Source organism: Vicugna pacos, unplaced genomic scaffold (assembly GCF_048564905.1).
Source record: "Vicugna pacos unplaced genomic scaffold, VicPac4 scaffold_21, whole genome shotgun sequence".
Lineage (NCBI taxonomy): Eukaryota > Metazoa > Chordata > Mammalia > Artiodactyla > Camelidae > Vicugna > Vicugna pacos.
Window position 1 is genome coordinate 20,235,630 of NW_027328742.1, and position 16,344 is coordinate 20,251,973.

A 16,344-nucleotide genomic window follows, 5' to 3' on the forward strand; every position below is an offset into this window, starting at 1 on the left:
GATTAGCCCTAGCATCGCACCTTAACTGCCATAGGAACCCGACTGGCTGCCGCCGCCTGCAAGCAAAGGAGCCAGAGAAACAGGATGATGAGGAATCCACCAAATTAAACTTAAACGTGAAAAATTCAGTGTACAAAAGGGCCTCTTGTAGAAGCTGCTGGAGGTCAGGACAGAAAGTTACTGAGTTAACTGCCACTTTCAACTCACGTGCTGGTTCTGCTTCATATTATAAACAACAAACGTCTTTATGCTGAATATGTGTGTTTCAGTACTTAAATTATGTATACCTCGCATATATATTAAAATGTAAATCTGAGTACGCTACTCACCTCATTGACCGACACGTGTCCAAGAGTCACCATGTGGGAGAGGAGAAAGTGCGTCCTGCACTGCGATTACTGATCAGGCATGGGGGGTCCCGCTGCCACACCCCCCGCCCCCCGAAGTGCGCCTCCATCAGGACACGGCTGGGCCCTGACTGACACCGAGCACAGGCTGAGCCCCTCCCGGCCGGGCCCATCCTGTCCCCTCTCTACCAGCAGAGCCCGCAAAGTTTAAATGCTCAGGAAAATGTGAGACACATTTAAAAGCAGTGATACATGTTCCACATTTCAAACTTGATGAATATATAATTATTTCCTAAAAATCTTTTTTTTTTAATTCATGACATCTGTGTCTGTTATCGCTGCTGCCTCAAGGACGCTGTGACTACTTTTAACAGCTGCACCAGAAAAGGGAGAGCTGTGGAGTGACCCGATCAGACACAAAACTGATCACGCCAGTCGCTAGGCGCTGAGGAGCTCAGGACCGTGGGGCGCGTGATTCTGCTAATGTTTCAAGATTTGGGGCTGCAGGTAAAATAGGAATATATTTTACTACAGTAGATACTTCTGTCATTTTAACCTCCTGACATGAATAAAAGTGAGTAAGAAATGGGTGGTAACATTACAAAAACCAGAGAGAGGCTGATACTAGGGGAAAACTGTTAACAACTGAAAATGCTACCTGATTTTTCTTTAAAATATAAGACAGTCATTCAAATACCAAAAAAATTTCATCACATTAACAGACTCACTCTAGCTCTACGAGAAATGTTTTACACGAGATGTACTCTATTAACAACGATTGCATTCCAAAATTTATCCTGAACAAAAGGAAGACTGGTTTTTGCAAGTTCTACAATGTGTGTAAGAGAGCCAAAAAATTCTGGTAACCAGAACAACTTACATACAGACTTCTCCCTATAGTTTAGGTAAACATTTAGGACTGCAATTTCTGCAAAGACTTGAATGAGAACAAAAATAGAATCACTGAAGCATCTTTTTCTATGGTTAGATATGGCTTGCTATTTTTATTTTGTTTTGTTTCTTAAGGAAGGAAGGAAGGGCAAAAATTGGTCAAAGATCAGGAAGCCCCTTTCACATCTTACCTTCCCACCAGCTACGAGGACCATTTAACTTCTATTCCCTTTCCTCATCTATAAGACGCGGTGGCACGATCATTTCTAAGATCTCTCTGCTTTAAAATTTGAAAGCCCTACAGATGCCCACATGGAAAGTAAAATAGAAAAAAGTAATACAGTTCCTGTTTTAAACCTAGGACAGATGAATAAAATGTTTTAAGTCAGAGGGTACAAACAAGCAAATTTAGTTTAGCAATGTTGCTTCTTTCCCTTAGAACAAACTACAGAAAAGAAAGCTTTGAACGCTCCTAACTGAGAAAGCTGAAAGGACTTCATTTATTTTAAAACTCAGTTTGATTAAAAAAAAAAAGAAACACACACACACACACACACACAACTTCAGGGAACAGGAATTCATTTTCATTCTTTCCTCATACTCTTAAGTCAGCCCAGAAATTATGTCGGAGACTAACGGAGAGAGGCCAAGTTTACTTAATTGAAAGGAGTGTTATCCAAGGTCGATATGGAATGGCTGAGTGGTAGATCAATATGTCTTCCATGAAAGACATTTATTAAGTACATTTTCCTTTGTTTAGGTGTAACTGCTAACATGTAAACCCCAGGAAACGTCGCCGACCCTGCTACTCTGACCCGGGCCTGGGCTCGGTGTGCTACTCGCGCCGTCCTGCTGACCCTGCGCCCGCGCTGAGCAGGCCCGTCTCGGGGCAGACTGCCAGGGTGCTGGGGGGCAGGCGTAGACAGGGTGAGCCCTGTCCCCCTGGGGCTAGTGAAACGGGCACTGTTGTGAGATAGCTCTTAGCCTCTTTGGAGAGAAGGCATAAGGAAGTCAGGAAACTTGCCAAAGATCACAAAACTAGTAAGGTGTGGACCTAGAGTTCAGAGCGGGGAGTTCTGGCCCTTGTATTTAAGGAGACATTTATTTCATTAATTGTGGCCACTGTGAAATAGGACGGGAAAAAAGAAACCTGTGTCTTTCCAAATTAAGAGGCAGAGAACTCTTCCAAAAGTCCCGATGTACAGATGAAAGGCCGGGAGTGGGGTCAGGGTCCCACGGACTACATGTAAAACTCATGCCACGCTGCAGCCACTCGGCTTTAAATACATACTTGTTGTGGTAGTCGAGAGGTTGAATGTGCAGAGTTTACAATTAGATAACAGCTTCTTCCCAGAACGATTATTTAAGTCAAGAAAGGACTGAAAGTTAAAAATAAATCAGCAAAAGCGGCCGTTAATACTGACCAGACATACGCTGCCTTCCTGGCTCCAAACCAGGCTGAGCCCTGCAGGGGCACCAGCCCGAGGAAGCCCCACAGAGAGGTGCTGGGGAAGGAGTGGGAAAACCAGTGTGTGACCGCAGGTGGCACTGGGCTCCAAACATCAGACTGTTTTAAGGCCTGGTTCAAGGACACTAATTTTCCAAGTTGCAATCCGAGGATACAGCACACTTGGAAGTGGTGTGGGGAACACGGATCGTGCCCTCGGGAGAGCCAAGTGTAAAAGCTCTGATGCTGGTCCGCACGGCGGCCGTGGGGGCGCTCCGCTGGCCGTCCCAGGAAACCCAAGGGCCACTGTCTCACCGCGAGGGAGAGAGAGGAGGCAAACAACCCTACAACGGAAACAAGAACAGCAGCACCGTTTCCCCCTAAAGGGGCTCCAGACCCTGCCCAGCACGAGGTCGGCATGAGAACGCGCCGGCCAGCTCCGTGTAAAACCTACTCCATCCACCGCAGCAATGACTGCACTCACACGCAAAAGGAAAACTCCATCTCTGCTCTTCGGGGAGACATTATGAAAGCCAGTAAAATGCCACAGTCGAATGTGATTAAGCTGGTTTTCTTTTCTTTTTACTAGAGAGTGCAGTCAGACAGGAAACATTTTACTGTACATAATAAATGCAACTTTGGTGCACACAGACTTGCCTGAATAGCAGGTAACTGCCCCGAAGCACGCACAGACACCGCAGTCGTGTATCGTGCGGCTGTGTTTAACGGCACTTTAATTCTTCTGATTAAGTTTTTTTAGGATTATCTTTTATCTCCTCGTACATTCCAGTCCACGAGGAGTGAGCCACACAGAAGCAGGATTAGTACTAAGGAGACACGTCCCTTGAAGATTAAACACACTTTTGCAAATAATTTCAAAAAATACAGAACTGTTAATAAACTAACAGTAATGACTGAAACCGACTTGCTTGTACTATGCTGAGTGTGGCACTTTCTCCTTTGAAAAGTATATGTGCACCACCTGTGAAGGTCCATGAAAATACTGTGACATTTTACCGTCAAAACATCTGTCTGAAAAAGAAAGTGCTCAATTTCTGTAATGTAAGTGTCCACTAAAGCCTCTGACTTTTAAATCATTTCACCTTCCCAGGCTGCAGAGAGGGAATGGCAGGCCCTCTGCCGAGTGTACCCCGGCACGGCGGGCGGGCCTGGGCCCTCACGACCCCTGCCCCTGCTGTGTGTTATGCTGTGTTACGTCCCGCGGCAAAGGGGCTTTGTGGATGGAGGGTAACAGACCTCGCAATGGGGGGTTACCTGGATTAGCAGTGAGAGATGCGGTGGCAGGAACGGGGGAGGCGCCGAGTGACAGTGCTGGCCTTGAGGACTCAGGAAGGAGGCAAAAGCCAAGCCAAGAGGGCAGCTTCTAGGAGCTGAGAAGTGCCCTCAGCCACCACAGGAAGGGAGCAGGGGCCTCAGCCTGACCACACCAAGGACCTGGATTCTGCAGCAACCTGATGTCTCCCCTTGAAGCTCCAGAAAAAGCCCAGTTCTGCAGATGACTTGATTTTAGCCTGGTGAGAGCCATGGTGGGATTGTGACCCACAGCACGACTAAAATAATAGATTCTGTTCTTCTAAGCCACCACATTTGTGGGAACTTGCTAGGGCAGCAATAGGAAACCGGTACAAATGTGCTGATGATTCACGCATCACGCGGAGAGCAGAACGTGGGAGCCCACGGGCGGAGCCAGGCGCTGGGGGATGGCTCGCAGCAGGCTCCACGCTGAGAGCTCACTGGCAGTTCTGGCAAGGGATGTGGTGCACTCTTTGAGGGTTTTTTTTTGTGGGGGGGGACTGGTACTTTTACCGTAAGTAGAATAAATTGGTGATGGTCTTTTGTAGTTTAAACGAGCTCTCGTTGTTCTCTGATAAGGACTCTGAACTGGGAAACTGTAACCATCTGCAAGACTCAGACACAGAACAGAACACAGTTCAGGTGCTACATGGCACTAAGCCCATCGCCGGTGCTCGACGTTTGTAAGCAGTAATTTTTACTATAAAAGTTTTAAACTGTTTACAACAAGGTCCCCATCGTGAGCACACCCAGGAGGGAGAGTGACAGACCACCGATCAAGAGGAGACCACCAGGGACCGGTGCTCTGCAGCACCTCATGAGTCTTTCTGGATTTCAAAATAATCTCTGCTCAGCATTTCCTGACTTAGAATGACAGACATTCCCTGAGCTATATACGGCCCTCTCTTCCTTCACCACCACGAGGTCTCACAAGGTGCCATCAAGGGGCACAATTACCCTTCAGGTGCAACAGCTACAAATATGTCACAAAGATAAACAAGCAGAGAAAGAAGAACTAATGGGCACTTTCCCTTTATCGCACAGCCATGGACAAGGCTCACACTCACCCTTTCTGGTTCTCCCCTTCCTAGACCTGTGGGAGGGTTACTCTCTCCACCCCGTAAGATGGGCCTGGCCACAAGACTTGTTTTGGCCAAGAAAACGTGAAGGGAGTCATCTGTGTTACACTGGCCGGAAAGGTTTCACCAAGAGCCCGAAAGTGATTCTCCACGATCTCTCCCCCGCGGGAGCTCACAAGAATGCATGCAGACGTACAGATCGCACAGGCTGACGCTGCTGAAGTGCCAGCGACCACCTGGACGGGGGCAGCCACCCTGGACCCACGTGAGGACCACAGCTGGCTCCGGGTCAGCAGGGAGACACCGTGCGTCAGCGTTGAGCAAGGGGGTGCTGCCGCTGCCTCTTCCCGCCGCATGACCTAACCCATACTCGCTGACGTAGCTGGCTGGCTCCATTCTCGGGGGTGGGGGGAGCCTGTCTCTAAGGCCGTTCATTTAATCAGTAGGCACTGAGCATCTACGACGTGCAACACCCTCCCCTAGGCATCTGGGACACTTCGGGGAACCGAAAACATGAAGATCCCTGTCCTCACGCAGCTGACACACGGCTGAGGGAGACAGACCCAGTGCTAAGCGTAACAAGCAAGCTACATAGCACATCCAAGACAGTGAGTTGTAAGGCGAAAGATGAAGCATTAAAACTAGGACACGGATCAGGAATTCTAGGGTTGGAATCCCACGTGCCTGGCTTGCGTCTGACCAGCGGAACTGGCCAGAGAGCAAGTTAGGAGGGTGTCTGAAAACAGGGAAATCTGTCTTCAGGTAAGTGGAACGGCATGAAAGGACTGTAAACACAGACTAACGTCTTTCAAACTGCAGGTTATAACCCATTAATGAGTTGTGAAATCAATTTAGTGGGTTGTGAATAACATTATTTTTAGTAACGGGAAACAGGACAGAACAGGCAGTATGAGAAAGCACTGCAGCTGTAACAGGGACACCGTCACACGGGGCTTCTGCTTCGGTCTCACACGGCGACACTCCCGTGGGTCCAGTCAAGAAACCTGAGAGCCACTTATCTTGACTGTCAAAAAGCTTGATTCAAGGGAGATTCACCTTCATCATAAATTTTAAAGACATAGATATCTACATATAACACATTTTCTAATATCTGCTACATTTATAAGGTTGACAAACAATATGCAAGGGAACAGCGCAAATCACAGGGATCCACGTTATCCTACAGTCAGCCTCCCAGCCGCGCCTGCGACCAAATCAGCACAAACGCACTGAAGGAGGACCTGATTAACACAAGTGCCTGTAGAAAACAAGAGGGGAGGGACAAACACCAAGGAACCGCCTAGATCCCAGATCTCAGACAGGGATAAACTCTGTGGCTGATGAGCAACTGGGCTCAGTTCCACGCAGCACGCCCTAAAGGCCGTTTAAGAGCAGAAGAGGGAAGTCCCAGGACTGAGCAGCACCGGAGGAGAGCAGACAACGCTGGGCGTGAAGACCCCCCAGGGCGACAGAGGCTGGCTCTGCCTTCAGCGCACAGACCCGTCGTCATGACAACCCCGCACAGCCGGCCCCAGCACCCGGAGCGAGGGTGAGCTCCTCCCACCCTGGGCGGGGCGCGCCCTCCCCCGCCCCTTCACACCTCCTGCACCGAGCTCATCCCGCAGCCGCCCGCGGTACAAACTGCTGCTGGTGCCGGGAGTGTTCCCCGTCCTTTCGCATCCTGCCAATCTTCGTTCAGACACCACCTCGTCACAGGGGCGTCGTCCACACACCCTTTCGAGCATACTTCCCGCAAGTCACCCTACTTCTGTGTTTGTTTTTCACTACCCACTCCCTCCCCGCAGACGGCGAGACCCACGAGGACGAGGCCTGTCCCTCTCAGCCACACTCCTGGTCCTCGGAGCAGCACCTGCGCTACAAAGGCACTAAAACTATTGTTTTGAATGAATCAACTCAGGTATTTTAACAGAATAAATAAAATCGCACACGAACTCCCTCTCCTCTTCCCTTTTCTTTCTCTGTATCTCCCCCAACCCCCTCCACTGTCATGTTAACACAAGCAATCTAACATTTACACAGCACGCTGCAGTGTTCAGAAAGCACCTTCACAGCCGTTTTATTATCCGGTTCGGGACCGGTTAGAGGTTAACGGACAACTTAGGATGGCGATTACTCACATTTCTATTTTTAGAAACGTGGAAACTGAACCTTAGAAAAGTCAGTAAATGGCTTGATCAAGGTCCTCCAGAAGAATGGGCATAAAATCCAAGCACCCCCCTTCTCTCCAGACAGTCTTCTGTCTCACGTTCCAGAAAGGAAAAGGCAAACCATGGAGGCACACAACGAGGTGGGAGTGTGTCGTCAAGGACCAGAGTGGGTCAGAGGACACTGGTGCCAAGAGGACCCTGGATGCTGAGCCAGGGCTTTGCATGACAGCCTTTAGGCAACAGGGAACCATCAAAGATTTGGAGCAAGTAATAAAATCAGATAATGCTTTTAGGAAGGAAAGTCTGCTGGGAATAAACAGAACTGATTAAAAAAGAGGATATTAGAAACCAGGGAGGGTAGTTTCCTAGTGGAAACATGAAGCAGTTATGGATTACCAAGGAGGACAGAAGAGCTGCCAGAGAGGCTGGGAGGCCAAGTGTGCGGCAGGGACGGAAGAGACACCAAAGGCCTCTGCACCGAGCTCATCCCGCAGCATCAGAAGTGAACATGGCTGGAACATCCCGCAACATCAGGTTTAGCACATGTAACTTTAACCCTGAATTCAAAGACTTACTATCATCCTGTGTTAACATACTTTTAAGTTTAACACTGGTTCTGAAAACTGATTGGAAATACAACCACCTATACAACTTTATTAGCTACAGAAAATGCGACAGAGCTGGAGATTTTATTCCATGCTGACATGTTATCATGGAATCAAATGATACGAGTAAGAGATACAAACTGAACAGACAACTGAAAAATTCAAAGACTTGCCAATCTCTTGAGGAATGTTAAATATGAAAAATTTTGGAAGCATGTGCTTCTTACTGATGATCAAGTGAATCAAAGTAAGTGGAAATAAGTGGAAAAATCTCCGATTTTTGAACAAAAAATGTATTTTGGAATAAACAAAGTATAAATGCATAAATACAAGATATTTTAACAATTCGAGGTATTTTTGCCTTTTTGAATTAAATTCCTGAAAAAATTTCCTTTACAAAAGTAAATGAAATTTGGCTCCAGGACAGACTTCATTTAAAGTCAACTTATTCGAATTCTCCTTTATGAACTACTAGAGGCCTCACTTATTTGTAGTTTCACTAATATTTAGGGCTACACTGTGAATAATCATGCTCTATGGATTTTATCTACAGCGAAATCACAAAAACATCAACATGCAATAAAACATATGGTTTATCATATTTTCTGTGAGCAAAATAAATGTGTACAGGTGGCCACATTTTCAAGCACTTTTGGAACCAACTCTTGAAAACAATCTTTTATTTTTTTAAATTGAAGTATAGTTGATTTATATTAGTTTCAGGTGTATAGCAAAGTGATTCAATATTTGTATTGATTATATTTCATTTAATATTATTACACAATAATGGCTAACTTTCCCTGTGTTGTAGCGTATATCCTTATTGCTTAAGCCAATATTCTAAATTTGCTCTTAAAACTAAAAAATATACATCAGTAACACAAGAGAGTAACAATTCTCTAAAAGTAAAAATTAGGGTCAAGTTGTCAACAAGTGTAAGTCTATGTCAGGATTTCCATCTGTTTATTTTACACATATTCTTTGTTAGCAAAGATCTTTTCCTGATCCTTCTACATAGCATTTTTACTGGGTTCAGACAGCCTTGGTTGGCTACACTTCAGACTTTAATTCCTGATGTTCAATGTACTTTGTTTAGTGAACATCAGTCTCAAATCATCAAAATCTTTACTTTGCAGAGAAGACAGGCACGATTAAGAGAAGTTTTCTTATGTAAGCACATTTTTCTCAAAATAATATGGAAAACAAAAATGCTTGTGAAAGAAATTATTTTCCTATTGATTCACTCATCAGAGAAACAGTCTTGCTGCCACATCCTCGCTGGCTGTACCACAGGTTTGTCTCAGGATGTCCTGCCATCACAGCATCCCCATTTACTCATGTGTGTGTGTGTGTGTGTGTTATGTGTATATAACTACAAGACCCTCAGTGAATTGATTCAGATTAACACTGACATTATAAATTCTTAATGAATTATTAAATCTACAGCACATAATTTGGGCTACCACAGCACCTCAATCTGGGGGTGGGTATACATTTGTAAACCCCGTAGAGAACTTTCATAAGAGGCAGTGGCAGGCGAGCTGAAGAAGTCAATTTCCAAAACTGTTCAAGTCTGGGTTCCACACAATATGCTGGATCCTTAGGGTCAGGGGACCCGGTACACTCAGAGCGACAGTCTGCACAGCACCTGTGACCCACACATATGCGTGTGCAGGAGCCTGCTTCATGCAGCTGTGCCTGGGCGCACGCGTGTATGTGTAACCTAGCATTTCTAAGCAGACTCATGACAGGTGCTGTGAGGACATTCCGTTCGGGTGAGTAACAAAGTGAAACGTGTTATCTCTCCTAATGATGAATGGCACTGGCTTGGAACAGTCTACGGTTTTCCCCACAGAAACCCTCTCCTATTTGCACTGTAAGAGGTGGACCTTCCAAACATTAAAACTTTACTAAAGTGCTCTGCAAATTTATGCATTTCTTAAGGCATTTCATACCAAATTTTATCCAGAAAAAAACTGTAACGCTCTGTAAGAATAAATGTAAAGTGAAAGAAGAAATAAAAAAGTATTACTTGGTTATCATTTGAAATTATATTTTCTTAAAAGTACTTGACAAAATTTAAAACTCAGTGTAAAAGGTGAAGTACTATCTTTCCACCACTCCTTAACCTAGGATCCACTATTTTGTCATTCAGTAAACACTGATTTCTTGATTAGGTGCCTACTTACTGTTCTAGACATATTTAGAATTAAATGACAGGTTTAAGGCCACACAGAACCTTAGTAATAAAGCTATAAAATCTTTAAAAATGTCTAGTCAATTCATTCAGATGCTTGTTCTACTATTTTGTTATTTAGTGCAACTTACTTATTCCTTATCAGGCCATTCAAATTTTTTTTTATTTTGCATTTAAAAACAATAATTTTACCCCTCAAATGAACTGTTTTCAGTGAAATTATAACACCAAAAATAGGGCACCATTAAATTAAAGCCAACTTACTTTTAGCTTAACTCTTATTTTATTTTGGCTGTTACCATTTTGTCTGTCTTATATTTACAAGGAGAAAATATGGTTTGAAGAGTTTTAAGGAAGCTCTATCACTGGCTATAAGTGATTAAATTTAAAAAATTATTTCTTCCTAGTAATTTCTGTTGTTTCTAAACTGGACAACTTTCTTTCCATTAATATAATGTTGGAACAGCTGCATTCAGTTCTGTTTTTGGCATAAAGGATGCCGGGACAGCACCAGCTCTAGAATGAATCAAGCACAAGTATCTTCTACTTTGTAATTTGGGGAAATACACTCCTCATTAGCCACCGATCACCTGCAGGTTCCTCCTCCGCAGTCACCACAGCTACGTATGTTACATTTACATTCACAAACTGCTACAGTATGTTTAAATGGTCAGTTTTAATTCAAGATACGGTTTATTCTTCATATAATCTTAATATTACTAAATGTAAAAAAGGAAAAAAAAAAGGACAGATCCATGGCAATAGCTAAAACCTCAATCTGCTCATTAGCATTTTCTCTTGCTAAGTGCCTGCCTGAGGTCAAATGAACAGAAGATCCAACTGTCAGGTGAAGGGACGCATTACACCGGATAGGTTTCAGCTCAGGACCTGATGATAACAGTTTTATTAGAATATAAGAGCAGGTATATAATTGGTACATCCCCTATATTTTTAACCACGGGGGAGGGGAGGGGGGTAGGTAACTGAATGAAATTATATTGTGTCTCTTACCTAAAGAATGTGCAGCTGTGGTTTTGGAGCTAAAAAACCGGCCAAGCCCAAGATCTCCAAGTTTGACCACCCCAGTGGCTGTAATGAACACATTAGCTGGTTTTATATCTGTGAATAAATGGGATCAGGTGAAAGATGATGTCAGTTTAGGTGAAATATTCAAGGGTTTAAAAACCACTTTTCATCACAGAATTTAAAACATATCTTAAAAATGGAAGTCAGTTTGAATTTTGAACCAATTATTTTGAGAAATTTTCATATATCCTAATACTTCTGAGTTCTCAGTCCTCTGACAGAAAACCATCCATCAATGCAGGATTTAAAACGCACCTTGCTTTCCACTTTCAAATACACTTCTGTGAAATTCAAAGTATAAAATAAATCTGTGCCTTTCTTATATCAATTTTAAATAAGCTATCTTACTAATTAGTGATTTATTGATATGTTTACATAAAATAGAAAATCTTAACTTCATTATTATTTACTTACCAAAATTATGTTATTATTTACTTAGATGACCTTAGAAATTTTAATTGCTTAAATAAATTTAAGCTGAAGTTTTTCACACCCTAAAAATCAACGGATCAATTCCTTCATGATGTAACCTTCATACATTTTGCCCTACCATTTGACTAATACTCAAGAATATATTAAGAGTGAATGCTGATAATTAAAAATCTAAGTAGCTATAATGTATGCTGTTCATAAAAAAAGAAAACCTCTTCCTTATGTATATTCAACTGCTTCCTGCATCTATTTTTTTTCCTTTACTAACATAGTCAGTAAAAAAAAAAAAAAGTCAAACAGAAAAATAACTAATTCTCATTCTTATTTAAAACCAAGCAGGGCTTCACTTAAAAGCTTATCATTCTAGTAAAATTACAATTTGGAAATACATTACTTAGGAAAGCACAGTAATATGCAGTGACTGGAAGGCATTTACTCTCAGATGGCCTGGTAACGTGTGTTGTTTAGAACCGCGCTAAATGGCCCGTGGCTTACTGACTCACCTCGGTGCATGACCCGCCGAGAATGCATGTGCTCCGGCGCGCTGCAGAGCTGGACAAAGTACTTCCAAACGGTTCTTTCAGGAATTAGCCTCTTTTGTTTCTTAAAATGCTGTTCGAAAAATTAAAAATAAGATTTAAAAAACCTAAAATACCTTCACACTAGATTCTGATGTGCAAAAGCCTTAAATCAGAAAAACACCTACTTTTATCTACCTGCCCTCATCTTAAAAACATGAATTTCCACATTGAAATGATTCTAAGATTTTTACCTGACATAATGCTTAAATTTCTCCCAGCATATCTCAAGTTAGCACAGGTCATATCACTACATCTCTGTGATGTCCACCTATTTCAAAACAATTAACATCCATGTAAAATAATTTCTTATCCTAAAAGTAGGAGGTCAAATTTTATTGTAAGAAAAGCCAGAATGAAAAAGTCTAGATCTGAAGATAATTATTTTCATTGCAAGACAGTTCTTCTCTTGACAAAAGGCTTCACTGTGAATTCCTTTTAAATGCTGAACCCTGGTGATATGAAATATCACTTAATTTATTAAAAATTAAACAAATAAAAGGGATTTATGTGAAAAATTTTCATGAATATTCACTGCATATTACAAGTCAAACTTTGCCTTGAATGAATGAAACTAAACTTCATGGAAGAAAAACGTCACAGGAAGACCGGTGCAAAAAGCAGAGCACAGAAAGGCTGCACTGGAGAGGGGTGGCACCTTGTACAAAGGGGAGATACCTCGTACAAAAGGGTGAGACCTAAAATAAACTGCAAAACCAAAGGGCTGTATTCAGGCCTGCTCTCCTACAGGGCACTGGCTGGAAGGGGACACCAGTAATACGCTCATTCAAGAACAACGCTCTTGGCTTCATGAGATCTATAATGATTCTTTACGTAAAAATCATTTTTCAAAAATAAAAATGTAACTGGTTTCCTACTTGGCAAAATTTCTAAATAACCAAAATGAAGTACTGTATCAGATAATTTTAACTTTATTATTGATAGATAGATAGACAGACAGACAGACATATATCAACATTTAAAGATGTGCTTTAATGTGTTTTATCTGCATTTTTGGAAGTTTTACTAATTTGATTTCTGGATTACTGAATACGGTACTTCAGCCATTTCAGCAAAACAACAGGCTCAGTTTCCACCCTCGTGAGCAGGTGAAGGCAGCTGAAAGGGAAACAGAAAGGGGCAGCCTGCTGCCGCCCCTCCTTCATCCCCAGCAAAGGATCAGATCTGCTGTCTCACATGCGCTCAACACATCAAAGGACAAAGCTTTAAGGAAAGATGAGTAACTTTTGGTTAATCTTTACTGTAACACACACTATAGAAATGAATTTACTGGCAATTTCAATGGCTATTATATTAGTAGCAAAAACCAAGTAACAATAAGGTGACCAGGTAATTAAAAAGCAAATCAGGGCTATTACTGAAATGGTGGAAACCTCCCATATCATGTTTCAATATTAAGTCTTATTAATTGCAGGCTGTGTCGGCATCAGTTTTCTTTCTGTGGGGGCAGAGCTGCAAAATCAGCTCTTACACATAATTTTCTCTCAGACTTGGAATGAGTCCAAATCAAGCCTGTCTCTCCCTGACGCTGGATTAGCATATCAGAAGACTGTTTGATGTCAACACAAGATGGGGACCAGGTTGCTTTCCAGTTAAAAATAAATACACCATATCATGTAAGTATCAGACCATGAAAGAAAAATTTTATGCTTTAATATAGATTCTGAAATCATCATAATTATAATTAACTTCACAGTTTAAAGTCCCATCATTAAAAAATAAATCATATATAAAGGAAAGGGCAGAATGAAAAAACTGCCTCAAAATGGAAGTCGTGAACAGGCCAAGATGGCCTGATTGTTTTCATGTCTTCATATTCTTCTCTCAGATTGTTTCTATCAACAAATTAAAGATGGTAACAATAAACTGTATCAATACAAGGCTACCTAGACAGAACACTTGGCAAAATGTAAGTATCCAAATTAGTAACACGTTTTTGAAGAATGATTTTATGAATTTGATTTGATCAAAAGCAGTTTCATTATGTCATTGATAGCTCCCAATATTTTTTATGTGTCTGTTTAAACATACGCTGTTTTCCAACCATCCTTGAGTGGAGGCTTTTTTGAGAAAACCAATGCTTATGATGAGACAAGTCTGTCTGTTCTGATGGTGGCACTGTTGACCATCTCTTAAAAAGAGAATGAACAGGAAAAAGGCAGTGAAAATTTGAATTCTTTTTACTACTGATAAAATGTATGTTAGCACTACAAAGGAGGAAATTTCATAATGCCACAGTATTAAAAAAAAGAACAACTTTCTCTTAACTTATTCTAATATATACACATCTTTTAAAAGTTAATTATCTAGTCAAGTGACACTGCAAAAATCCTATTTTTCTCTGAAAAAAAAAGACAGCCCCACATATTCAGGTCTAGAGTCAGAAAAAAAAAAATCTAATGCGAACATATAGAAATAAAAAATATACATTTACTTGTCATGTGATAAGTTTCTAATAAAGCAATAATTTTTTAAAGGTTGGTATCAAAGACTTATGTGAAAAAACATGGGATATGGTATTTTTACTATATATTATAAAATAGAAATTAAACTTTTTACATCTGAAAATAAAATATCTAAAAAGTCATGAAAATGCAGAAATCAGCACTGAGGAATACCTGACCACTTGGACAGAATTTTTATTTAGTCTTCTTTTAAAGTAGGTTCATCTTTTTTCCATGCAAAGCTTCAAGTGTTGTTTATTTTAGAAACATATTTTCTACCTCCATCAACATTATTCAAAAAAAAACTGAACATTATTCACATCACAATATAGACATAACAAAAAGCTAGTCGATGTACATATAAAATGTATATACAAACATCAGATTATAGCTTATCCTCACTTGTGAAATTCAGCATATCTGGTAAAGCACACGTGCAGGGTCACTGAAGTCGTGTGTATTAATATAGAAGAGGCTAGCTGATGCAAGCTGCTTCCATTCAAAGATTTTTGGAAAATAGTCACATCACTTTTTTTTTTAATTGTCAAACATCCTCCTACAAATTAAACGCCCAAACCGAATTACACGGTGGATACTGATTATCAAGTACCAGTTTTTGGACTCAGCTGGGTCGCCTGGTGCCTGAATCCAGACACCTCTACTCCACGCAGAACACACATTTCTCGTTTCTATGTTTTGCAATTCTGGCATTCCTCCTCCAGAAATCTCGGGAAAAGTGTCAGTGATACTAACTAGCATAAACTCAGCCACAAAGAGAACAGGAAATTCTGTTTTGTAAATAAGTTTGTCCTTTTTTTTTAGATTTCACATATAAGTGGTATCATCTGTTATTTTTCTATGACTGAAGCATTACGCTGTACATCAGAAATTGACACAACATTGTAAACTGACTATACCTCAATAAATATATACACATATATGCGCACACAAAAAAGAAAATTATCTTCTTGTTTGATTAAAAAATTAATCTCCATAGTGTATCAAAACATTTAAGCCCACAGTTTGATATGTTAATCTTTCAAGAAGAAAGTTTCAGACAAAACATCCAGAACCACCGGGCCGGCTTCATGGGCGTGCAGCCTGGACAGTCACGCAGGAGTGACTTGGTGTGATGCTCTGTTCTGCCATCTAGAAATCCTTCACCATTTGTTCACAAGGGGACCCACAATTATGTAGCTGGTCCTGGGAACCATATACCAAGCATCCTTTGGAAGTGCGCTGCTGTAGTTAAAAACAGAACCAGAAGAACAACAACAAATACAATCCTGGCAGACAAGTCATCTCTGAAGAAGATTAGGAGAAATGGTAATTAAATAATGAGAAATGACGAAGGCAAGGAGAACCGGAGCTGCAGGCACCAGCTGCTCCATCCCTTCCAGACGTCGGACCAGAGGGAGTCGTTCACGTTCAACACGAGGAAACACTTCCTGCTCGGGAGTGCTGGCAAGTGCTTAATGTGCCACACACATAATCCACAGTCACCTTTTAATAGCAGACCTGCTGGTGAGGCTTGACAGGCATGGCTGTGTGACCTTGAACAAATCACTTAATCTTGCTGGGCCTTGGTGTCCTCACTATACTGAGCAGAGTTTGGGGGTGATCTGTGTGGTCCCCACCACTATGGTGCCACCATCTCAGTTATTTGTAATTATGTCTGATGGGCACTATTTTTCACACTTAAAAATAATAAATTTTACTGGCATGTCCTGTCTTT

The 16,344-nt window shown here is 41.7% G+C and overlaps 1 pseudogene; it reads right to left on the reverse strand.

Moving 5' to 3' along the window:
* The window catches only part of LOC140694411 (serine/threonine-protein kinase Nek7-like), a 74,363-nt pseudogene that overhangs the window by 21,992 nt on the left and 36,027 nt on the right, over window positions 1–16,344 (reverse strand).